This window comes from Ambystoma mexicanum, chromosome 4q (assembly GCF_040938575.1).
Source record: "Ambystoma mexicanum isolate Mex_15411 chromosome 4q, UKY_AmexF1_1, whole genome shotgun sequence".
Lineage (NCBI taxonomy): Eukaryota > Metazoa > Chordata > Amphibia > Caudata > Ambystomatidae > Ambystoma > Ambystoma mexicanum.
In genome coordinates this window covers 758,555,780-758,582,167 of record NC_090928.1, presented here as the reverse complement: position 1 = coordinate 758,582,167, position 26,388 = coordinate 758,555,780, and positions in this window count along the sequence as shown.

Genomic DNA, 26,388 nt, shown 5'->3' with positions numbered 1-26,388 from the left:
TCCTGAGAAGCTAGGCCTTGATTGCTCGATCATAGCTACCGTTATTGAGAATCTTGGCTGGGGTCCTCTGTGCCTCTCCTCTGCCATATAGAGAGCAGGAGTACAGACACCCCCCCTCCGGTCCATCACACTGGTGGCAGCTGTGGAATGCTTATGGTTTTAAGAATCAGTGTGTAACTTTGCCACTTACAAAATATCTACACTTTGTTAAATTGAGGTTTGGTTGTGTACAAGATAACTACATTACAAGCAATGGAATCTATTGCAAATGGTAAATTGACCCGGATGAGCTTAGAGGCTCTTCAGATTGCTTGTGAAGCCAGGGAGTCAGACTTTGAGGATAAGTCTAGGGCTGTGCTGATAGCTGCCCTGGTGGACTACCAGACTGATTGTGAAACTCTTGAAGGGGAGGATGTAACCAATGAGGGCCCTGCCCCTGGGGTTGTTGTCGAATCTGATTCTGGGAATGCCACCACTGCTGCTGCCTCTGTTCCGAACCCCAGCACTGCTCTTCAGGGGAAAGCCCAGAAAATTGAACTTTTGAAATTGGAGCTACAACAGGAACAGTTAGCCTTTCAATACAAAAAGTTGGAAACAGAAGTTGAATTGAAGAAAGAGGAGTTGGCAGAACAAGTAGCACTCAAAGATAGGGACACTGAGCACCAGGAAATTCAGTCTAGAAAGCTGGAGTTGAGACTTCAGCGAAGCCAGTTGAGAGTGGTAGGTGTCCAGCCACCAAGTTTATGAAAGATTTGGTTGGTGTGTATGCAGAGGGTTCTGATATCCTCCAATGGATTGAAGCATATGAGATGGCTTGTGGAATCCATGATGTTGATAAAAGAGATTGGGCTAAGTGTTTATTAAGCAGCGTGCCTCAGACTGGATATGACTGTATTCTGAAACTGAGTGTGGATGAAAGGAGTTAGTATGAGGTCTGCTTTGGTTGCCAAGTTTGACAAGACACTGACCCAATACCTTAAAAGCTGCAGGGAATTTAAGAAAGGAGAGAATGTGTCTTGGGTTGACTGGGTGAGTGCTGTGCACATGAACATGATGTGGTGGATTGATGGTTACAAAGTGAAAACATTTGTTGAATTGTCACACCTTTTGGTTTTTGAGCATTTTTCAGAAGCCTGTTCCCCGGAGCTGTGTCAGTATGTTGCTGACCAGAACATTTTAGATCCTTTCAAGCTGGCCAGGCTGGCTTCCAAGTGGGTCTCCCACCAGGTGTCCCCTAAGGACTCCAGTGGGAAGGACAAGGACAAAGAAAAGGTGACCTCTCAGAAAGCTGAGGAGTCCCAGAAGCAATCACAGTCGAGTAGACTAAAACTTTCCTCTCCTAAGACCCACAAATCTAGTGGGGATAAGTCCTATGTGGGGAGGAATAAGAGTAGTGGTCCACCTGCTGCAAAGCAGGATCCCAGTTGTTCCAGTACCGTATCCCGCACACCTGGCACATGTTGGGAATGTGGGGCTCTGGATCACAAGAAGGGTGACCCCAGGTGTAAAGGTAAGGCACTTGGAGTTTAGGCTGTCAGCCTGACCTACCCTTACCCCATGCCCGAGGTGGAGGCCACTGTCCTCCACTGTCATGATGCCTACCTCCAAGGTGCCAGACAAGACTCAGCTACCCCAGAGGCAGACATCATGTCTTTAAGGGAAGTCACAACAGCCTCAAGTAGGGGCTCTTTGGACTCAGTCCTGGCGCCTTTGGCGCCAGGCTCATATCGGGCCACAGTCCTGGCGCCATAGGCGCCAGGCTCATAAAAGGGGACTTTGTGTTAAAGGTGCTTAGTGTTAACTTACCTGATGCAGACCATGCTGCAACATCCAGGCCTTCTGAGGCCTCAATGGGACTACTTTATCTTTGGAACTACTTAACCACACGGGTGTGGTCAGGGGAGGAATACATACCTGAGAGGAAGGATACATACCTGGAACTACTTTGAAGGTTATTTAAGCCACGCCCAAGCAGCAACTCACGCTTCGCGTTGTTCTGCATCTAGCAGCTGGACGCTCACCCTGTTTGCTCCTGCATTCTGTCTTCTGCCACTCCTGCCAGCATCCTGGAACACCTGCAAAGAGAGAAGAGAAGAGAAAAGGGTAAAGAAGAGTCCTTACCTGCTAAAACCGCATTCCGGAGACATCTCGCCGACGGTCCTGAAAAGGAAGACATCCATTTAAAAGCACATCGCATCGATCGCTGCAGCGCCGCATCTCACTCAACTGTACAGGGTACCACCACGTTCTACGGCGACATCTGGACTCGCAGCCACATCACCGCGCCTAGGTAGAAAAAGACAAGAATAAAGGTGAGAGGGGAAAGAAAACAAGGAAACCTTAATTTCCATTACAAAGCTTACCTGTTGGGTTATTCCAACTTCATTTCGGGTCGGTGCCGCATCCTGGCATTTCCGGACCCCGGCCCCTAAGGGGAAAAAGAGACATCAGCGTTAGTGGTCGCATGAAAAGACGTTACCCAACGCCCATTAAAGACTTACCTGATTTCTTCTGGATTGATCTTTGTTTCGGGTCGGTGCCGCATCCAGGCATTTCCGGACCCCGGCCCCTATGGGGATAAAAGACATCAGCGTTAGTGGGCGCATGAAAAGACGTTACCCAACGCCCATTAAAGACTTACCTGATTTCTTCTGGATTGATCTTTGTTTCGGGTCGGTGCCGCATTCAGGCATTTCCGGACCCCGGCCCCTATGGAGAAAAAAGACATCAGCGTTAGTGAGCGCATTGATACAAGTACACTGAGAGAACTCTCATCAAGCTCACCAGAGTCTCATTCTTCGGTTCGACAGCTCTTCTCGGAATAGTTTCCGCACCTGAAAAAGAGACAACGAACAATTATTATTGCGGAATCATACTCCTTAACAGAATCCTTACGGTACTATACCGGGAAAACAAAACTTGAACCCTCTACAATCAAAATCCCAGTGAAGTAAGTGGATACAATGCGCCCCTGCATGAGAAGCAGGATGGAGAGCTCAACCTTTCAAACCCTAAGGTGAGACTTCACGTGGGGGTCGCAGGAGGGTTTCGTAGAGGGGTGAGAAGGGAGTGGGAGGCTTATACTTTCTCGCGCAGATTGTTAATACTCCCTTTTCAAATACAGAAAGATATTCCTGCGAGCCAGACAAGCCAGATTCGAAGGTCCGGTCCAGTCCATCTTCCGGGTCCTGCGCTTCACCATAGAAGAAGCAACAACATTCCAAACCAGACCTGCGCCTCCGTGGGAGTCAGGTGAGCGTAACATCCACTCCTCTACAGGGATCACATTCAGTGCCCTGGTAGAGATTCCCCTAGTGTCCTTTGGGGCCTGGGACCAGTATGCGGAAGTACTGGCGACAATCCAGCAGAACACCCATAGGTTTAAAAAAAAATATATATTTATTGCTTTTATTAAATGGTACAAACTTCAATCATAAAACAAACCCCTTCCCCCTTCCCCCTCCCTTGTTTCCCTGTATCAGCGGATGGCACCAGTCGGCCACATGATCGTCCTATCTCGGTACAGTTCTGAGGATCAAAGAATGTTCAGGATACGGATGTTGGTTGGACACCACCGCAGCATATAGTCATTTTGGAGGTAATGTACAACAAGGCCCCAATGTGCTTGAAAGTCTTCGGGTGTGCCTTGGATTTTATACATCATCCACTCCATTATGATGAAGTGCCCTATCTTCCTGAGCCATTGGAGTTGTGACGGTGGTGCTTGTTGCTTCCAAGCTTGAGCTATAGTTAGCCACGCCGCTATCACGAGGACCATTATCCCTTTCTGCAGGAGTATGGTGTGCACCTTCTGTTTCGGGTCCCATAGCCCTGCCAGCCATACCCTGTCCTCCAGGGCGTCCGCTTCTTGGACCATCTTCCCTGCTTAAGTCTTGATCTCCTTCCAGAAATTTGTAAGGGCCGGGCAGGTCTTCCATATGTGCATCCAGTCTCCCCGCTGTCCGCAGCCCCGCCAGCATTGTCCATCGGCGTTAGGGTACATCACCTGAAGTCTCTCTGAGGTTAGGTGCCACTGCAGAAGAACTTTCTGTCAGGTTTCCCTTAGGTGTATCGATTTTGTCTGCTTGGGAATATTTTTCCATACCTCTTTCCAGAGGGTGCGAGGTATAGGTTCCCCCAGTGGTTTTTCCCACTACCTCATGCAGTTCCATTGGATCTCCTCCCCTTGCTCATTCAGGTGGGTATACAGATTGGATATGAGCTTATGGGTTCCTGAGTCTGTTGTCATAAAGATTTCAAACTTCGTGAGGTCCCTTGTTCCTGCCTCCCTGATAGTCGGCTATGATAGCCAATGAGCTAGTTGCGTGTGCTGATATGCTTCTGCTCTCGTTATACCCAGTTCTTGGACGCTCTCGTTGAATGATCGAATCGACTGATTAACAAACATGTCTCGGATCTTTGTGCATCCAACTTGTTTCCAGGTAACATACGCATTGGGGTCCATTCCCAGTGGGAAGTCGGGGTTCCCAAACAGCAGGGCGAGGGGGGATGGAAGCGAGGTCAGATTCCCTCTTTTGATAGCCGCATCCCACGCGTTTAGAGTTGTGCTCATTACTTCACTTATTCTGGTGTTTTGATGTCTGTGCTTCTTATGGCACCAGAGTAGATTAGACAGCGGAGAGCCTGCAACTGCAGCATCCTGGTTTTTATTTTTAAACAATTTTTATTATTTTAAACAAACCACACACCAAACATTACAACCTTTTTTTAGGACGTTCATAATCAGTATCAACACATCATATTATACAGTGTTATTTTCTGTCCTCCCCACCCCCTCCCCACAAACTTGAGCCGTCTCATCCGTGCCATCTGCATGAGCATTTACAGGAAGCTCAGTGCTTGTCGACTCATCTGAGTCTTCTGTTTCGTGATTGACCTGGTGGGGGTTTGCATTGAGGTCACCAGTTGCGTCCAGGCTTTCATGGGGGCCACTTCCTCCTCTCCCCCCCCCGGTGACAGCTTCAAACCATACCACAGTTTCTGCTTCTGCCCATCTCAAGAGGTCCGCCCACCATATCTCCACTCTAGGCCTATGGGCCGCTTTCCAACACATTGCAGTTCTACGCTTGGCTAAAATATAGGCCAGGTCCTTCATCTTGCTGATATGCTTTGAATTAAGTGGCCTGGGAAAACCCCCAAGCATGCATGCACAAGCAGACCTCACGTCAAGCACTACTCCCCCGCTGGCCATTCTCTTCCTTATTTCTTCCCAGAATGACAATACATACAACTGAATCTGCTGGAGTCTCGCATTCCGGGACACCTTTTTGTAGTACCTTTGTGCTCTATCCCACTGTCCCTCTGTCATGGGTTCTCCAACCTCCTCCTCCCAGTCATTCCTCAGTTGGAGCAGTTCCTTCCCCGCCTTCGCACTCAGGAGCTCATATATCCTGGATATTTCGTGCCCACCCTCCGAGACATCATACATCATTTCCAGAGTGGCATCAGGTTCTTCCGCTAGCACCGTCTCAGGCCACCTCTCCCTCACCCGTTTCATGAGCCTGGTATAAGTAATATATTGGCCTCTATGCACCCCGGTCTCCTCCTGCAGCCTCTGAAATTCCAATGCCTCCCCTTCCTGCCATATATCTCCGAGGGTAGTTAGGCCCACCGGTTCTCAGTATCTGCGGACCCCTTTGAACAGCTGGGAGTCATCCCCGCATAACGCCACCAGCGGGACCTGCTGAGAAAGCGGATCTGGGTCGCCCACAGTTCTCCATGTTCTGCGCCAGACTTCCCAGCCCAGCACCAGCAGTCTCCCCATCCCCACCAATTTGGTTTTACGCAGCCACACTGTCTCTCTTAGAAAGTATGGAGCTGAATCACCTTGTAAAAGTCTAGCTTCTGCCGAGTCCTCTGCGGACAACCACCTAGTCACATACAACAGCTGTCCTGCCAAGTAATACAGTTCGAAATTCGGCAGGTTTATGCCCCCCTTATCACATGTGTTCTGTAGTTTCTACAGGGCCACCCTATTCCTAGAGTTGCCCCATATGAAGCCCCTGCACATGCCATGAAGTCTCACAAAAAAGCGTCTAGGGATCAGGTACAGGACATTCACAAAAAAATGCAAGAGTCTGGGCAGAACCACCATTTTGAGCAGAGCTGCTCTTCCCATCATGGCTAGGGGTAATCTAGACCAGAATGCCATGCTATTCTTAATTCCCTCAATTGCTTTCTCTGTATTGTTTTTGTGCTCTGTCTCTATCCTATGGTAAATGTTTACGCCCAAATACCTGAATGTCACGGGCTACCAGGGTATCTGCAGAATGGGTAGTCTCTCCATTGGGGTGCTCTTATACCTTCCCAAGGGGAACAAACTGGACTTCCCGGGGTTCACCGATATGCCCGAGAGGGTGGCATAACGATCCATCACCTCCAGCACATATTGCAGGTTCTCCTCCGGGTAGCGCAAATAGAGGAGCATATCATCTGCATACAGTGATATCTGGTGTGTGCCTCCTGACGTACGGATCCCCACCTCCCCGTATTGTGCAGCATCCTGTTTCGTCCATATAGGTTGATGAGAGACCGCCACCCACTCCTTGATTACACGTAGTTGCACTGCTTCGTGATACCGTCTAAAGTGAGGGAATGCCAATCCGCCCTCGCACCTCTGTGCTGTCATCATCGTCCTAGTTACTCTTGGCTTTTTATTTTGCCACACGTAGGCTGATGTCATCTTGTTCTGGGACCTGAAGAAGGATTTGGGAAGTTTGATTGGGATGGCCTGGAAGTAGTATAGGACCTTTGGAAGAATTGTCATCTTGACTGCCGCAATCCTACCCCACCAAGAGGTGTTAAGGGGATTCCATTTTGCCAGCAGGTTTTGTAGGTGAGTGAGCAAGCCCGGGAAGTTGGCTGCGTAGAGTCGCGTTATTGAGGAGGTCAAATGGATACCAAGCAAGGTGATACTAGTTTGGGCCAATTTCATCTCCTGTGCGTGAGACAGTTCTGCTATCACAATTGGATCGGCCATCAGGTTTAATATCTCTGATTTATTCTTATTTATTTTGAGGTCCGAGATTGATCCAAAGACCTCCAGTTCATGCATAAGGGCAGGTAGGGAGTGAGTCGGTTCTGTCAGGGCCACCAACATATCATCGGCGAAGGCCATAGTTTTGTGCTCCCTTCCTCCCATCCAGATTTCCTTGATCCGCTGTTGTAGATGTATTTGCACTAGGAGGGGTTCCAGGAATAAGGCATAGAGGAGAAGGGAGAGCGGGCATCCCTGTTTCGTTCCACTGGTTTGAGCTACAGGTCGTGATAGGTGGCCATTAACCAAAATTCTCATTGAGGGGTCCTTGTAGTTGGCTTTGATCATTTGAATAAAAGACTTACCAAATCCCATGTGTTCCAGAGTTTGAAAGAGCTGCGTCCATTCTACTCTGTCGAACGCTTTTTCCACGTCTAATGCGACTAGGATTGCTCTGATGTTCATGCGCTCTGTCTTTTCTAAAAGGTGACACACTCTCCTTGTATTGTCTGCTGTATGGCGTTCGGGGACAAACCCTGCCTGATCTGGATCTACTAGATTAGTTAATTGACTTGAGATCCTATTCACGAGGATCTTGGTATAGAGTTTTGCATCCAAGTTTATAAGCGCTATAGGTTGATAGGATCCTGGGAGGGTGGGATCTTTTCCTGGCTTGGAAAAGAGTACCAATTTGGCCTCATTCATGGAAGTTGTGATGTTTCCCTGTGCCTTGAAGCTATTAAAGAGCGCCGTGAGTCTGGGGACCAGTTGGGTTTGACATTTCTTATAGAAAGCCTCAGTGTAGCCATCTGGTCCCAGAGCTTTGAGTTGTTTGATAGCTCTCGTTACCTCCTCCAATTGTATGTCCTGATCAAGGGATTCCCGAGATTCCTTCGATAGTTGTGGGAGCGTAAGGTTTTGGAGATACTGTTTTTGCTTCCCCTCATTCGGATGTCCTGTGCGGTATAACTCTTGGTAGAAGCCTCTCATTATTTCCTCCATTTCTTCATTTGTGGTTTTGCATATACCGTTGGGATCCTCCAAGGCTTAAATCATCCTCTTGTGTCCTTTCTCCCGAAGTTGCCATGCTAATAGCTTGTCAGCTTTGTTGGCTAAAATGTAGTATCTTTGTTTCGTCCTTAGCAGCGCCAACTCTGTTTTTCTCGTTTGCATGAGATCCAGCTGGCTTTGGACATGTTGGAGGGCATGCTTCGTAGCTTTGCCAGGTTTGTTGACAGCCTCTTTCCATGCTTCCTGTAATTTGTGTTCCAGATCTTGCTCCCATTGCACCATTTGTCTGTCACTCCTTGCTTTCAGCGCTATCAGTTCCTCTATCAGGACCGCTTTAAAGGCGTCCCATACTGTCCCCTGGGGGTTCTCTCCTTTGTCGTTTTCGACAAAGTAGGTGTCTATTTTATCCTGGATTTCATCAACTATTATGTTGTCGTTCAGTAGTTCTGCTGGGAATCTCCAGGACCACACGCGTTCCCCCCCCCCCGATACCTGAGGGCTATGGATGTAATGATCAGGGTATGGTCCGATATGGAGATCGGGCCCACGCTCACATTTTTGATCCTCCCTATAATTTCCGTGGAGGCCCATACATAGTCTCTCCTTGAAAGGGTGTTGTGCACATGGGAATTGTGCGTGTAGCCCTGGCTCTGACCATTTTATGATCACCATACGTCGTGGAGGGAGTGGGTCTCAAACGCTTTCTTCAAGGATCTAGAGGGGGTTCTGGAGTCGCTGTTAGACTTGGTGCTTCTATCTTGTGTGGGGTTCCACGCTATATTCCGATCCCCTCCCAATATAATATCTCCCTTGGCGAAGTTCTCCAGTTCTCCTAGCATGTTGAGTAAGAAGGGCTCCTGACCTACATTCAGAGCATGCACGGATGCCAACGTCACTTGTCTGCCGTCCAATGTGGCATTCAGGAATACGTATCTGCCCTCTTTATCGGTTGTGTAACCCTGAATCTGTATATTCAGAGAGTCTTTTATCGCAATGAGGACTCACGCCCTCTTCCCATCAACGTTCGGCTGAAAGACGTTCTTGGCCCCCTTCAGTCTGAGTCGAGATTTCTCACTCCTTTTTATGTGTGTTTCTTGATATAATATGATGTCAGCCTTGAGCCTCAACGCTTGCCTTTCTAGTTTAGCCCTCTTCGCTTGCGTGTTCACCTCTGATGTTCTGCGATAGAATGGTCACTGGTGCCCTGTCCATCCTATCCATTTGGGTCCCGTTTTCCAAGTGTCCTACGTGACCCTCTTATCATTGTATTAGTATTGTGGTCTTGCCTGTGTGCTATCTGGTCGTTCCTTCCTTGAATTCCCACACTCTCTCCTCGCCGCTGTTCCCTTGAGGTCGGAACCGGGTTGCTATCCGCCCTGGTACGAAGTGTCCAGAGCTCCCAGTCCTCTCTTTCCCTCATATAACTTTCGTAGGGGGTCCTAAACCCCACTGTGGATGCCATTTGTGACCCTTTCTCTTCTCCCCGGCCTGCTTCAGACTGTTCGGGTGAGTCCAGCGCTATGTATCGCTTAATACCTGCTGAAAACAAGTCTGCTATGCCTTTTACGATGTCTGGGGGCCCCCAGGTCACTGCAAGCCTTACTTGTTTCTTCTTTCTCTGCCTGTTGTTTGTACTGTTGTCCAACTGTCCTGTCGATTTGGGCCCCGCGGTCTCCTCAGAGACAGTGGTTGTGCTGTCTCCCCCTGAGCCGACAGCCCCAGAATCTGTTCGCCTTCTGCGCAGGTGCTAACCCTGTGTTGTGATCCCTCCCAGGTGAATAGGAGGCCGAACGGGAACATCCACTTATATTTCGCCTGATTTGCCGCCAGGTGGAGGACCACTGGGCCCATCTATCTTCTTTTGAGGAGGGTGGATTGGGCCAGGTCCTGATACAAGTGCACCTCGTGGCCGTTCACTCTTGTCGGGGTTGCGTATCTGGCCTTCCGGAGTATCAGTTCTTTTTGCGCGTAGGAGGTGATTGCAGCCAGGACATCCCAGAGTCTCGTTCCTGGTTCACCGGACCTTTTTGGACCTACCCTATGGAGTCTGTCAATTGCTACTTGTGGCTCTTTCTCGCTTGCAAAAATTTCGGAGAATAGTTGTGTGACGGTTGACAAGAGATCTACATCCTCCACGGATTCCAGAAGATTTTTAATCCTAATGTTAGATCTTCTCAACCTATTTTCTAGGTCTTCACACTGCTGTTCAAGGGCCATAGTTGTTTCGGCCAGCTGGTCGAGTGTTTTGTCCGATCTCTGGGAGTCCTCCTCTACCTGTTGGAGTTCCCTTTCTACAATGTCCGTCCTTTCTCCAAGTTTGGCCACGTCCTGTTTAACTTCTTGGATGGATAGTCTCATCTCTTCCCTGAAGATTTTAAATTGGTCCTGCATTGGGCTGATCAGGTGCGTCTGCAGTTCTTTAAAGCATGTTTGCATGTCCTCCTTACTCATTGTTCCCCTTTCCATGTCTTTCCGGGAGGGGCCGTGGGCCAACTGGGGGAACTCTTCTGCTGCGGAGCTGGGGTCTTCTTGCGGTCCCCACAGTTGTCGTAGATTTCTATTTTGTTTTCTTTGGACAGGAGGGACTGTGCGGGCGTTTTTTGGCTCGATTTGGACATTAATGCGCAGTGCAGCTCCCAGTTGGCGCGTGGAGGAGACCGCCGGGGCCCGAATGTCCCTCCGCTACAGAGGCTTCCTATGGGCTCACCAGCCTGATAGGTCTGGGGTGTATTTTAGGACTTGCTGATAACGTGATGACTGGACTCTGTCCAGGTTGTTCCAGAAGTGGTACTTCCTCCTAAAAGGCTTGCACTAGGTCGCTCCCAGGGTAGTGACCCTCTGCACATATAGCGCTATCGTGGCTGCTTTGCTTGTTAACTGGGTGCCCTCTGGTACGCCCCAACATGGGTCATATAGTCCTGAGTGGGCTGTAGCTATGTGCTAGGTTTGGCAGTCTCGGCCACTCTGCGATGTTTCTGGTGGGGTAAGCGCTCCTCTCACCTTAATGGTACCCGTGGGGGTGCTTGATGCCTGTATCCCTCCGCTCTTGCTGTTTCTGCTGGTTCCTCAGATTTAGGGCGGCTCCTGGGCTTACACCTCTCTCCCCTGCTCCGTAGGGCCTCTGCTGAGGGCAGCTGGTGGTGAGGGGGGTATTGCACCCTGCCCCACGTACGAGGCTGAGAAAATGAGCTGTGGCGTCGGGTGGATGCTGCTGCTGTTACTGTGGATTCTCTGCCCTGGCATGAGTGGCGTTAGCACCCCGGTGCCATCAGGGATAAGGCTCCTCTGACTGTGGCCTGGAGAGGGCCTCTGCGGTCGCCGCTGCAGAGCGGGGCCCAATGCACGTCCCGCAGTGTGGGCACTCCGCTGTTGCTGCTTCTGGGCCAGGGCTAGCCGCCAAGTGTCCCCCCCGCTGCGGCAGCTTGCGGTCCTTCTATGCTGCAAGAGGGGGCAGAGTGGGATGACTGGTGGCATGGAGGGGGGTCATAGCGAACGCCGCCGATCTCCGCCAACCACCGTGGCACTCCCGACGCCAGTGCCTGGGCTCACCCGGGTGAGGCGAGAGCACCTCCAGGCAGCGCCCCGCCATTTGAGAGGGTGGGCATCGACATTGTCGGTCCCCTTGACCCTCCCACTTCAGATGGACATCGGTTCATCCTGGTCTTGGTAGATCATGCCACCAGGTACCCTGAGGCTATACCCCTTGGGAGTATTACTGTGAAGGTGGTTGCCTGGGCGCTCCTGGGCATTTTCACCTGTGTTGGATTCCCTAAGGAGTTTATCTCTGACAGAGGATCCAACTTCATGTCGAGTTACATGAAAACCATGTGGAAAGAGTGCAGGATAACTTACAAGTTCTCCACCTCTTACCATCCCCAGACCAATGGTTTGGTCGAGACATTTAATAAAACTCCCAAGGGCATGCTAGGCGCTTTGGAAGAGCCCCTAAGTAGGAAATGGGATCTCCTCCTGCTATGTCTGCGGTTCGCTTACAGAGAGGTACCTCAAGAGGGTGTTGGTTTCAGCCCCTTTGAGTTACTCTTTGAGTTGAGGGGGTCCCTTGCGTTGATCCAAGAAGGTTTGGATGCCAGCCCTCTAGGTCCTGCCAAACAAGTGGGGGACTATGTGTTAGGCCTCAGACGAAGGATGACACAGATGATGGGTCAGGCGACAGCGAATCTCAAGGGCAGCCAGGACTTGAACAAAAACTGACATGACCTTAAAGCATCACAAGTCGATTGGACTCCAGGACAGGAGATCCTTGTGATGGAGCCTACCAAGCCTAGAGCTTTGGCAGATAAGTGGACTGGACCTTTCAGGATAATCTCCAAGATGGGCAAAGTCAATAATCTGGTTGACATGGGAGTCCAAGGGGTAGCCCCTCAGGTATTCCACGTCACCAGACTCGAGCCTTTCCATAGGCGAGCCAAAGTCTCATCTCCCTAACTGGCTTCAGAGCAAGAAGAGGATGAGTGAGCCCCTTCCTGATTTGCTGCATAACAATCCCCAGGATGGCTCGGTGGAGGGAGTGCATCTCTCTCCAGATCTGATAAAAGAGCAGCAGAGGGCCTGCAGGGCTTTGCTCCGGCAGTATGCCTCTCTGTTCTCACTGACACCAGGCCTTACACTGTGGTGTAGGCACGGAATTGACACTGGTGACGGTGTGCCTGTCAAAAGCAGGTGCTACCATATGTCAGATATAGTTAAGAACCACATCCAGGCTGAGGTCGCCAAGATGTTGGAGCTGGGTCTTATTGGACTCTCAACCAGTCCCTGGTCCAGTCCCGTGGTCCTTGTCCCCACTGCAATTTCCCAGACAGGTACCAAGGATTGGAGGTTCTGTGTGGACTACAGAGGAGTCAATGCCGTCACCAAAACTGACACACACCCACTGCCCAGGGCTGATGAGCTCGTGGACACCATAGGTGCTGCCAAATTTGTGAGCACCTTTGACCTTACCTCAGGCTATTGGCAAATAGCTCTGACAGACCATGCCAAGGAAAAGACTGCATTCTCGACACCTGAGGGACTGTACCAGTTTAGAGTCATGCCTTTTGGGTTGAAAAATGCACCTGCCACTTTAAAAACATTTAGTCAATCATGCACTCAGTGGGCTGGAGGCCTTTTGTGTGGCCAACTTAGATGACATCGCTGTCTACAGTGCCACTTGGGAGGAGCATTTGACTCACTTTGATAAAGTGTTGCAGGCTTTGAAAGGGCTAACCACACTATCAAGGCCACCAAGTGCCAGATAGCTCTGGGGAAAGTCACGTATCTTGGTCATGAGGTAGAAGGGGCTCAAATCCAACCTCTGCCCAGTAAGGTACAGGATGTACATGACTGGGAGACTCCCACTACTCAAACCCATGTGAGAGCCTTTTTGGGCCTCACTGAGTATTATTGCAATTTCATGGCGGACTATGGAACCATAGCTGCACCTCTGACAGCTCTGACTTCGCCCAAACAACCAAGGAGGGTTAATTGGACAGAAGACTGTCAGAGGGCCTTTGTTGGTTTGAAATAAAGTCTGTGTAGGGCACCTGTGTTGTGTGCGCCTGATTACAGGAAACACTTAATCGTCCAGACGGATGCCTGCGACACCGAAATTGGAGCTGTCTTGTCCCAGTTAGTTGACACAGTGAGGGAACATCCAATCATATTCATCAGTAGACAACTCAAGGGTAGATAACTTTGGTGGGCTACTGTTGAAAAGGAATGTTTCAGAATAGTTTGTAGCCTTAGTCATTTAAGGCTCTACCTTACCGGGTCTACCTTCAAGGTCCAAACAGATCATAAGCCCTTAAAGTGGCTTATGCAGATGAAGGGTGAAAACCCAAAACTGCTCAGGTGGTACATTAGCCTCAAGGGCTAGACTTGACCATAGAGCATAGAACAGGGAAGAGTCATGATAATGCAGATGGCCTTTCCAGAATGTATGTTGACCATCTGGATTAGGGTGTCTATCTCGTGGGAGATTAGACACCCTAACCTCAGTCTGGGGGAAGGGGGCGACTGTGATGCTGGAAATGCATCAGAGGGACAGGGCCTCTGAGTCCTTGTCCTTTATTGCTTTATCATGTATGTTCTGACTTGTTTTCCGTGCAGGAGTTCATGTGGGACTCCTGGCGGTACGGCTCTTCCTGTATTTGGTTTGGTGACAGACCTTTGGGATACCCTTATGGCACCCATGGGTTGGAGTACAACCCTGTACTCCTAGTGTATGTTTTTCGGCACCTGTGTGTGGCCCATAGTGCAGGGTGCGGGCTGGTGGCAGCTCTGTGCTGAATTGACAGGTGCCATGTGCTGCCTCCATTTTGGGATGCCCCGGCCCTGTCATTGGAATCAGTGTATTCCTGATAGGAAACAAGATGGCCCCTATGGCCTCTTGCTTTCTATCGCCTGTTACCTTCTTTTCCCAAAGTCCCGGGAAGCCCTGACTCTGCCCCTTCTCCCTGACTGGCTGTTGGCTGGAAGTTCCATATATGGTGTTGTGGGGAAGTCCGGGTCGGACTGGCTGGAGCCTTCCCAATGACTGCATGTTGTGGGTACGCCCCCGAGGGGTGGGACCTGGGTGAATGGAGTGTGTGACAAATACGCATTCTGTTATATGGGTGTCTAGTATCTGGTGTTTGACACAATGACTGAGACAGCCCTGCCCGAAACTGGTATTAATGCAATGTGTCGTGCTGAATGGCAGAGTACTTGTCCGAATCCACATTCTGTGTTGTGAATGTATGGATGGAGAAGAATGGCCTGAATGCACTGTGCGCCTGATTGGCTGACTTGACTGCCTAAATGCCCTTCTGAATGATTGGTTGCCTGAGTGTGACACAGCAGAGTGAATGGGAGATCAACTAGTATATCTGGGGGCCTCTCACTCCTAGAAATCGTTCAGAAGCTGAAGTCTGATCTTGAAACTGATGCTTATCTTTGAAGCCCACTGGAGGAAGAAGAACTGATGCTGCTGTCCTTCGCTAATCTGAAAGCTGCTGTGTCTTCAAGGAACTGACCCAAGAGAAGACCTTGCTAGGAGACCTCTCCCTGAGCTACGAGGGACCATTGTGCAGCAGCTGATCTTTGCCAAAGTTCCCTAGTAGACAGACCTACGAAAGGCTGCTGACCGGAGAAGGGGTCCGCCGAGGAGAACAAAGAGAAGCAGCGGACAGCCGTCCACGGTCGACGACCGCCAGGACTGACCGGAGCCGCCGTGCTCCCTTTCCGTAAGAACATTTGATCCAAGGACTCCCTTCTTCATCATCGCCGACCGCTTTCGTCCTGCCGCAGAAAGTCAAGTTCGTCGACGACCGAGGAGAATCCGCTGGTGGGTTTCCCGCAACCCAAAGACCTCAGAGACGCAGACAAAGCTACTGAAGCCAGCCGTGGTCACGTCCCGTTCGCCAATGCCGACGACCCGATGCCCTTGCTGGGCCAAAGTTCTTCACTAAATCTTTCGAGCAACGAACATTCGTCACTGAGGTGCACAGCACGCCTCTTCTTCACAGGACGTTCACAAGCTTTTGTCAACGAGCACAGCGAAGACCGAAGCTGCTCCCTCGACGACCACCGTTTGCCTCTATCTTCATCTCGGAAGTTCGACGACCCGTGGCTCCCGCTTGAAAGGGAGCGCACTCAAGAAGGGCCCGTCGATTCCCCGACGAAGAACTCTACAACACAACATTTGGGTTGCAGAACTATAGAAGAAGATAAGACTCTAATAGACAATATATGGACTGGGCTTGTACGATATATCTTTATTTACAGGTTGCCCAGGTCGGGGGACCCTCATACGGAACTGTGCCTAGTGGTAGGGGCTCAGTATTCTGCCAATTGTCAAACTAACTTCCCTTCCTCCTAAGTCTATGGCTGATATCGTTTTACTGTGTTGATTTGTGTGCTATTTGAACGGAGTACAGTTGATGCATTTTAATGGAACCAGGCTAATCGTGGTCCCACCTAGAACTGTATATATTTACCATTTTAGAATTGTCGGAGCACAAAGTGTATTATCGTGATTGTGTATATAACCTTGAACCTTAATTAATAAAGACTGTGTTTTAACTAATACGGTGTGTAGACATTCCTTTGTGGGTGCTTGGGGACTACATTGTACTTAAGAACCAGCCTGCATCACCTCCTGAGAAGCTAGGCCTTGATTGCTCGACCATAGCTACCGTTATTGAGAATCTTGGCTGGGGTCCTCTGTGTCTCTCCTCTGCCATATAGAGAAGAGGAGTACAGACACCCCCCTCCGGGCCTTCACAGAGTGTTATGGTAGGTTGGTCTGTTTTGTATGATTTTTCGGATGTCGTTGATTTTGTCCTTGAAATGGTCTGCCAAGTCGTTGCAAAGTTTCTCTGATGGGGTTGGAATGTTGTCGCAACCGGGTGGGTATCTCATTTCTTTAATGATGTTGAACATTTCTTTTGTGTGTTGGTGGCAATGGTTATTCTGTCATCATAATGCCTTCTCTTTGCCTTTAGTATTTCCTTCTTGTAAGCGCAATTGTTTCTGGAACAGTATTTTCTTGTCTTGGTTGTATTATTTCCTCCATTCTAATACCATCTTCTTGTTGTCCTTTTTCATGGTGCTTAGTAGCGGGGTGAACCATTTTGCCATTGCCCTTTTTTTCGAGGGGGCAAAGGGTTTTTCTGGTCCGATGTTTTCAATTGTATCAGCAATCCATTTGTGGAGTAGCTCCGCTTTCCTGTCTAGGTCAGCCAGCTCTAGTTCTGTAGTTGAGGGTTTGGTCATCTCCGGTTGTTCCATTAGGTTGCTTGCTTTGACGGTTTTCCAGCCTCTTTTTGTGATGGTTTTGAGCTTGGGGGGCTGGATGCTGACTTTAGTTGGTAGTGTGATCACAAATGGGATGATGAGATAGTCGCTGCATAGTATTTGTATCGGTGGTGCCATGGTGATAGGTTTTTCCTTGGCGAAGATTGCGTCAAAGGTATGTCCTGCTGAGTGTGTTGCTCCTTTGACCAACTGTTGTTGTTTCATGGTTGTTAGCTGCCCAATTATTGAGTTTTGGGAGTTGGCGTGTTTTTCTTTGAACCAGATGTTGAAGTCCCCCAGGATTATTAGATGTTCGTAACTTGATGGCTATGTTGGTGATGGCTTCTATGAAGTTGTCGACGATGGTTGCATCATATGTCGGTGGTCTGTAAACCAGAATGAATGTGATATTCGTTTTTGGGTTCGCTGATAGGTGTATGACCATGGTTTTGCAGTTGATGATGTTGAGAGGTTCGTTTGTTTTTATTTTCAGGTGTCCTTTGAATGCTATTGCGAGGCCTCCTCCTTTTTAATTTTTTTCTGTTTACCTGAAGGCATTTGAAGTTGGTCCGGAGGCAGCTTGGGAGTGTGATTATGTAGTTGTCGTCCAGCCATGTTTCTGTGATGAATGTGATGTCGATGTCGTTGTCGCAGAGAAGGTCAAAGATCTCTGTTGAGTGTTTTGACATGGATCTTGCCTTTATTTGGTTGCAGTGGATTTTAAAGGTGTAATTTGGTTTGTGTTTTGTTGTCGGCCTTGTTTTCTGAGTGGTGTTGCGATTTCCTTCCAGGTCGGTCTCTTGTTGACGTGTTGGTATAGATGTGTCTGAGTCGTTGAGAAGTTCAGGGTTTAGTCTTGAGTTTTTGTTTTCATCATCAGGTTCCTCTTCAAAATTGTGTGGCTGTCGAGTGGAAGTTCCTCTTGCTCTGGTGATATAAGGTGTTAGTGCGTCGATTATTATGTTCTTGTTATTTTTAGCATTGTCTGTTCTTATTCTGCGTGCTTGTGTTTGGTTGTCTGCTGTTGTTGATTCATACGTTGGGTTGGGTCGTTCTGGTGACTTGTTATTTGTGTCTTAAGTGGAATTACACCAACACCATGTGAGGAACCAGGAGCACCAAAAACCCCAACACAAAAGTCAAGGGACCAGACTAACCTGACTCCCAATGTCATATGCTCTAAATGGTCAAAACCCGGAAGGGGTGACTCAAGGGAAATCAACCGAGTTTCAAGAATCTGAAATGACATATTGGACATCATGAATTGAAGAGCCATAGATCCAGTGCTGCCTTAAGGCATTGAAGAAAACCAATGCACTAACGTGTAGGTGCCCCGCCACTCACCTCGGGAACTAACTGGAATTAATCCAGTATTCAAACTACTGTTGCCGATGTTGGTGTTTGCTCAGCACAAGTAAATTGGGTTTCAATTGAGTCTGTCCGGAAAAAAGGAAGAAAAACCAGGAAGGGGAGGTTGGTTAACTCAATGTGATGGAGTCAAACCATTTTCCTCAAAAATGCTGAGGTAGTTATGAATAGCACTTTAGAGTAGATTTAGCAAGTGTAGTTATTTTGGTCCTAGTGCAGGCAATCCCCACGTTATGCCATTAGACCTTGCGAACGTCCACGTCTATGTTGGGGAGGGCGTGCAAGTTTAATTTAGACAGTGTGTTATCCCTTTGACTAACAAATGCTATTGCCCTAGGGGAGCACCCGCATTTGCATTGGAAAGCCCATTTCGCGTTAACGTAAAGTACATTGCGCGACTACGGGCACACAGGTTACAGCAAGGCGCGAGTACTGCTTAGGTTGCTCTAAAGGAAACCAGAAAGCTCGCGCTCTTAAGGAATTGATATTTACATTGCATGAATACAGACATACGCGTTACAGCAGGAAGCGAGTACTGCTGAGGTTGTTCGAATAAAACCCAGGGAACTCGCGCTATTAAGCATGGTGTAACATTGCGACAGTGCGTGTACTTACAATTGAAGCCTGCTGACGGCGACTGTCCGCGCTGCCAAAAGCATATTTGAATCTAAGTCTGCTGTTGTGTCGGCAGTCACCTGCTTGAATCGGCACCAGGGTCTCATCACAGAGTTTCCCAAGTTCTATCGCGGTGGGCCAATTGTGTTTAAACATAAAATGCGTGACGTTGAAGGGGCTTCCTCAGTGGTCATGTGATCACTGGGGAAGCCCGTCATGTGATTCAGAACCATGCAATTCTTAAAGGGGCAGTGCGGATGGAACACCGCATTTCGAAGAAGCAGCTTTTTTAAGTTAAATGCATTAATGGAGAAAAACTCCAATTAAAACCCAAAACTATTAACGAACCATAGGTTGTAAAAATGTTTAGCCAGAGCACTGTCGGTATTGGAGTCACAAATACTGTGTATTGTTAAGGCACATGCAGAAAAAGTTTTTGGGTAATTATTGCTTAGTTGTTACTGAACCAAAAGATCATGATTAACTGGAACAAAATTGTAGTTGTGTCCCAACAGCCATGCAGTTATAGTTCTCATAATGTGTTCAAACACAGATATTTTATGTTAAGTGAGTCACATAGAGACGCATTATATATCCGCATAAGAATGGTATCAATGTGAATTGAACTCCCAAGATTCCATCGTGTTAAGTCCTTTATCTAGTGTTTTAAGGTTGAAAATCCACAGTTGTTCTTTGTATGACAACTTGTTCTTGGTCTCAATAAGTCCACTGGTGACAATTTTCTCGACACAGAACCACGTAAGATCTTCTACATTAATGCCTGTCTCCACAAAATGAAGGACCATGGGGGCATTAAGTTTGCGGGTTGGAATTTTTGAACGATGTTCATTGATACGAATATGTACCTCTCTTGAGGTTTTTCCTATATAAAATTTATTGCAAGGGCATTGTATCGCATATACAACATTTTTGCTTTTGCAAGTGGTAAAGGGCCTCAAGTCCCATGTTTTTCCTTCTCCCACAAATGTGGTCATTTTTCTTGAATATTTACAGGCTGTACATGAGGTACAAGGGTAGTGGCCCACCACTGGGTTCAAATTAATGTCTCTAATGAAGTGACATATTGTTGGAAGTCGGTTAGCACGGTTTAGTTTTTGTCTCAAGTTTTTTCCTTTCTTAAAGGCAAAGAGAGGTTTTGGCAATTTCATGCCCGTTGAATTGAGGATTCTCCAATTTTTCAGGATAATACCTTTAATCGCCTGACTGTGCTGGCAAAAAGTAGAGACGCACACCAGTTGTTCTTGGTCTAGATTCCTGGTTTTAGGGCTTAGGAGTGCTTCACGATTCGTATATCGTACTCGCTTTCTGGATTGTCTAACGAATTTCTTGGGGTATCCTTGTTCAATGAGCCTTGTTTCCAAGACCTCTGCATGTTTGTTAAAGTTGACTACATTTGAGCAATTGCGTCGGAGTCGCAGGAACATGCCATGTGGGAGATTCTGGAATAAGCTTTTAGGGTGTTGGCTGAAAAATTGCAGTGTGGTGTTTCTTTCCGTTGGTTTCCTAAATAGCTGCAGTTGTATATGGCCCGATTCATTGTAAATGGAGAGATCTAAAAACAAGATTCTCGTGGTAGAAAATTCAAAAGTAAAGTGTAAGTCGTTATCCATTTGATTGAGCCAATTCACAAATTGGAGAAGTGTGTCCACATTACCTTCCCAAATTAATAAAATATCATCAATATATCTTCGATATAGCTTAATCTGTTGAAAAAATTGATTACTGTCATATAACACTTTCTTTTCTTCAATTAGGGCCATAAAAATAATAGCCAAATTAGGGGCAAATATACAGCCCATTGCAGTTCCCTTGCTTTGCAGAAAAAAGGTTTCTTTAAATTTAAAGAAGCTATTTGCCAAGACCAAATCTGCAGCTTGACACAAGAATTGAGTTGGCACATTATGTGGTAGTGGACGCCTATCCAACATAATTCGTAGGCTATTGACTGCTTTATCCTGTGAGATGTTAGTGTAAAGTGCTTCTATGTCAAGGGTGACAAGAATTTGTTTGGTGGAATCAAATGTCAACCCTTCCAAAAAATTGATAACATCCCTAGAATCCAATAGGAATGTTGGTTTTGCCATTGCCACAGGCTTGATGAAAAAATCAATATATTTTGACAGGGGCTCTAAAATCGAGCCACAACCAGATACAATGGGGCGTCCAGGTGGTTGGTTGGTGATTTTATGGATTTTTGGGATTATGTAGAACAAGGGAATGCACTCATCAGAATGATTAATAAATTCAAACTCTTTTGTGGAAAGAAAGCCTTCTCATTGAGCTTTTTCACTGAGAGCCAATATTTTTTCTTTTCTTGCCAATGTGGGGTCTCCATTGATTTTTAAATAATGACCTGGAATAGCCAACAGTCTTTGTACTTCTTGGTCATATAAATTGTCATCCCAAACCACGATGCCACCGCCTTTATCGGCCGCTTTAATCCCTATAGATGGATCATTGGACAAGGTATCTATGGCCTTAAATTCGGCCAAACTAAGATTGGGACCACCATTGTTCCTTACAAATTGGATGGATTTTTCAAGTTTTTAAGAACAATTTTTTCAAATGTCACCACTTCTACTGGGACCTCTGATGCGGTGGGAGTGAAAGAGGATGGTTTAGCCAATCCTGACAGATTTTTCTTCATTGGGCCATCTTTATCTGCAAAGTAAGCCTTCAGTCTGATTTTCCTCAAAAAATCTTTAACCTCACTCATAAGAGTCATTGCACTAGCTGTTTGTGTAGGTACAAACGAGAGCCCCCGTTTAAGGATAGATAACTCAGGTTCGGGTAGTATTGTTGATGATAAATTAAATACTGGTAATGGGTCTTCTACCAGCGATATGCCTGATTCCTCGTTTGGAATTCTCTGTGGGATGGTCCTTGTAGCGGGGCATTCTGCATTTGCATATTGCACGTTGCCCTGCCTTGTGGAAAACTTCTGCGGCCTCTCCGGCCGCCCCTTCCTCGAAAAGGGTGGTCTCCCATGTTGGAGTTGGGGGCTTCCTCATTGCTGGAATTATTAGAGGAAGTGTCCGAAAAATTGACCCATCTTTTTCTACCTGAGTCCTGGTTATGATTATTGTTCTGTTTCCAGAAAGTCTGAGGGTTGAAATCATCTGCCAAGTATGGGCATACCAATTCCTTCTTGAATTGAGAAATATCTTTCTTCAATTTATTTTTATTTTTTTCAATAGTTAGATTTTTGAATTCTTGGAAAGTTTTCTCTATTAATTCAAGTTTTTTTTTGTTTCAGTTATCAACACATTACTCAAAAACTGTTTTTCTTTCTCCACAAGTGCTTCTTTGATTTTATCACTTACTCTTTGAGCTGTAGTTATTGTGAGTACTAGTAAATCTCTACTGCACTTAGTAGCCACCTGACTAAATGCCACCTTGTACTCTGTGTCATCTAAGAATAAGCACGGAATGATTTTTACTTGGAGCCCTTGTGGTATTATACTGGTCTTTAAATATTCTTTTAGTACGTGCCCATGCATTTCTGTACAGAATTGTTTTTTCTTAAGTCTAAGCAGTGCTTCAGATGAAGTGCTACTATCTGGGTTTGGTAATTCTAGATTATCAAAAAATGACGGGCCTTCAATGAGTTCAGTTATCTGAGCTTCTGTGAAAGAGATGAACAAGTTACTTACAAATTGTAACGTTCTTTCGACTGGATGTTCCTCCCACATATTCCTCATCTTGTGATAATTCGTTATCTCCAACTTCGTTGCTTCGGAAAAAAGAATTCTCTGCAGAGGGCGCTGTGCTCGAGGTTGTGGCGTCGATTGTCCCTCGACGGACTCCGTACTCTGTCGACGTCACCAATGGTATAACTAGCTCGAGCCGCGCCCGTTGCTTCAGTTCTGTTTTTTCGATGAAACATATAGGAGGAACACCCAGGCGTTCCCCATGAACGATACATTCTTCATGAGAGGAAAGCGTAAGAAAACGTAAACTGTACTGTGGGGTAGGATGGGAGGGTCGATGAGGAATACGTGGGAGGAACATCCAGTCGAAAGAACGTTACAGTTGGTAAGTAACTTGTTCTTCGAATGGATTGTGTCCTCCCACGTATTCTTCATCTTGTGATAGGCTCCCATAGCAGTAGCAATTTTGGAGGCGGGAGTACTAATTTCAGTTTTCGTGGACAGAATGCAGAACTGCCTTGGCAAATAAACCCTCATTAGAGGAGACAGTATCCAAACAATAATGTTTAACAAAAGTATGCATTGTTTTCCAGGTTGCAGCTGCACAAATATCTGTTGCTGGGACTCCCCTCTTTAGAGTCGCAGAAGTAGCCATTCCCTTTGTAGAATCGGCACAAAGCCCATCTGGTGGTTCTTTTCCTGCTAATCTGTAGCATTCAACTATGGCTAATATGATCCAGCGGGAAATGGTCTGTTTTGTTACAGATAATCCTAATTTATGACCAGTATAACCCACGAATAGTTGGTCATCTTGTCTCAATTTAGCCATCCTTGAGATGTAAAAACTAAGAGCCTTCTTGGGATCTAGTCTGTGTAGTCTCTCCTCTTCCTTGCCCAAATGAGGAGGAGGATAAAAAGTTGGTAGTACTATTTTTTGTGACAAATGGAAGTCCAAGACTACTTTTGGTAAGAACAAAGGTTTAACTTTAAGGACTACCTTATCCTTCTAAAAAATAGTACATGGTGGTTTTCATGAGAGAGCCTGAAGTTCACTAACCCTGAGAGCTGATGATAGGGCCACAAGAAGGACAGTCTTTAGAGTTAAAAGCCTCAATGGACATGAATGCAGAGGCTCAAATGGTATGCAAGTCAAGAATTTTAGTACTAAATTTAAATCCCAAGTTGGTACATGAAAAGGTACTGGAGGGTATACATTAGTAAGCCCTTTTAAGAATTGAATGATTAACGGTATTTTGAAATATGAAACCTCTTCCGAGGAGCGCTTGAAAATGGACAGCGCAGCAAGGTATCCATTGATTCCAGATTAGCTAGATGTAAAAGAAAAGAAAAGAAAGCACCATTGGGGTGCCACACTGAAAAGGCTCCACATCCTTGTCTTTGCACCAGTTACTAAACCTGTTCCTGCGACATCGGTACAAAGATTTTGTTGCTGGTCTTCTGGCCGAAAGCAATATTTCCATTACGTCATCCGGAAGATCCCCATCCTTGTATATCAACCTCTCAGAAACCATGCGTGAAGGTTGAGTTTCTTGACCTCTGGATGGAGAACCCGACCTTCCTCTTGCGAGAGAAGATCCTCTCTTTGCGGAAGACGTATTGGAGGGCAGATGGACATGTCCAGAAGGTCCGGGTACTACGTCCTCCTGGCCCAATCCGGGGCAATTAGGATCATGGTTTTCCTGAACTTTCTCAACCTCCTGATTACTTGAGGAATCACGGGGACTGGGGGAAAGGCGTATAGCAGTGGAAACTTCCACTCCACTACGAATACAATTTGAGGAAATTCCCTTCAGCAGTACTGATCGCACTTCTGGTTGATCGCGGTGATGAACAGATCCACTTGAGGGGTTCCCCAAAGGGCAAAGATCTCCAGAAGGACTTCCTGAGCTATCTCCCACTCGTGAGAGACCGTACTCTGCCTGCTCAGAGCGTCTGCCACCGTGTTCTTCTCTCCGGCTAGGTGAATTGCCGATAGAGAGATTCCTTCTCGTATTGCCCAGAACCCTAGCTGCATTGCCTCTCTGCACAGTGGTAGTGACCCTACTCCTCCTCTTTTGTTGAGGTAGTACATGGCCACCATGTTGTCCGTCATTATCAGGACATTCTTTCCCTGTACAGAGGGCAGAAAGGCCTTCAGAGCTAGTCTGATTGCCCTCAGCTCCAAAAGGTTGATGTGTAGTTTGGACTCCGATGGAGACCAACGACCGCCGATTGTCAGATCGTTGGTGTGTGATCCCCACCCCGTGAGTGAGGCGTCCGTCACTACTGTTATCTCCGGCCATGGTTGCCAAAAAGACTCTCCCTTGAGAATGTTGTTGTTGCAAGCCCACCATAGAAGACCCTGAGCAACTGCGCTCGGGACTTGCAGAAGATCCGACATATTCCCTGAGAACTGCGACCACTGAGTTCTGAGTGCCCATTGGAGGGATCTCATTCTCAACATGGCCTCTGGTACTAGGAAAATGCAGGATGCCATGAGGCCGAGCAACCTGAGAAAATCGAAGACCGTTAGACGTTGGGCATTCTGGAATTTTGTTACCATCTGCTGGATGTGGAGAGCTCTCACCTCGGGAGGCGAGGCTTTTCCCGAGGAAGTGTCCAAGACTGCTCCGATAAACTGGAGCTTCTGGGATGGTATGATGTGGGACTTCTTGAAATTTAGGGAGAAGCCCAATTTGTGGAGGAAGTGGCAGGTGATCGAAAGATGTTCCTGAGCTTGTTCTGGAGAACTTGCTCTGATCAACCAATCGTCCAGGTAGGGGTAGATGTGAATGCCCCCTCTCCTGAGACTTGCTGCCACAACCGCCAACAGTTTGGTGAAAAACCTCGGGGCGGAGGTCAACCCGAATGGCAGAACTCGAAATTGATAATGAGAATTGCCAATCGCGAACCTCAGGTACTTTCTGTGCTTTGGATGAATTGGCACATGAAAGTAAGCATCCTGAAGGTCCAATGATACCAACTAATCTTGAAGTTGGAGAGCCTGAAGGATCTGAGAAAGAGTCACCATCTTGAACTTGTCCTTCCTGAGGAACTTGTTCAAGTTTCTCAAGTCCAAGATGGGTCTCAGTCCTCTGTCCTTTTTTGGGATGAGAAAATATGGGGAGTACCGACCCCTGTTCCTCTCCGCTACAGGTACCAGTTCTATGGCACCTTTCTCTAGCAGGGTTAAAATTTCCTGCAACAGGAGCGGATCCGGAATTTTGGCGGAGTTGGCTCCCGGTGGATGATTCTGAGGCCTTTTTTGGAAGGGGAGGCAGTAACCTTGGGCTACTGTTTCCAGTGCCCAAGCATCTGAGGTAATTCCCCGCCATTCTTTCAGATGCTGAGAGATCCTGCCTCCCACTGGTGTTTTGTGCAACAAGGTCTCAGAGGGTTTTGGAGGCGGCTGCAGGAGTGGCTGAGGGTACAGATGTCGCTCCTGAGGCTGATTTTGCACCTCTTCCTCGTGCTCCATGAGGGAAGTTTCTTTTGCCCCTTTGAGAAGCCTGTCCTCTTCCTCTACCAAAAGAGGAGTAGTATCGAAAAGAACGACCCCTCCAGGAAGATGAGCCGGAATAGGGTTTTAGAGGCTGGCGCAAAGAGGCGCTAAGTGATTTAGCTGCCGCTTTCGAGGTCTGAAGTTTTTCTAGGCTTTCATCAGCCTTTCTGCCAAAGAGCCTCGAGCCATCAAAGGGCATGTTGAGGAGTCTAGCTTGCACGTCTGGTGCAAACCTCGACTTCCTCAACTACGCAAATCTGCGTGGCACAACGCTTGCAGCCATGGATCTGCTGATACTATCAGCAGTATCCAGTCCAGACTGGAGACATTCCCCCATTGCCTCCTTCCCGTCTTTAACTAAATTCAGGAAGCCTTACCTTTCCTTGCCTTTCGGAATATGATCATCCGCCGTCGAAATACAGTCCCACGGGGTATGGGTAAACCTGGCTAGG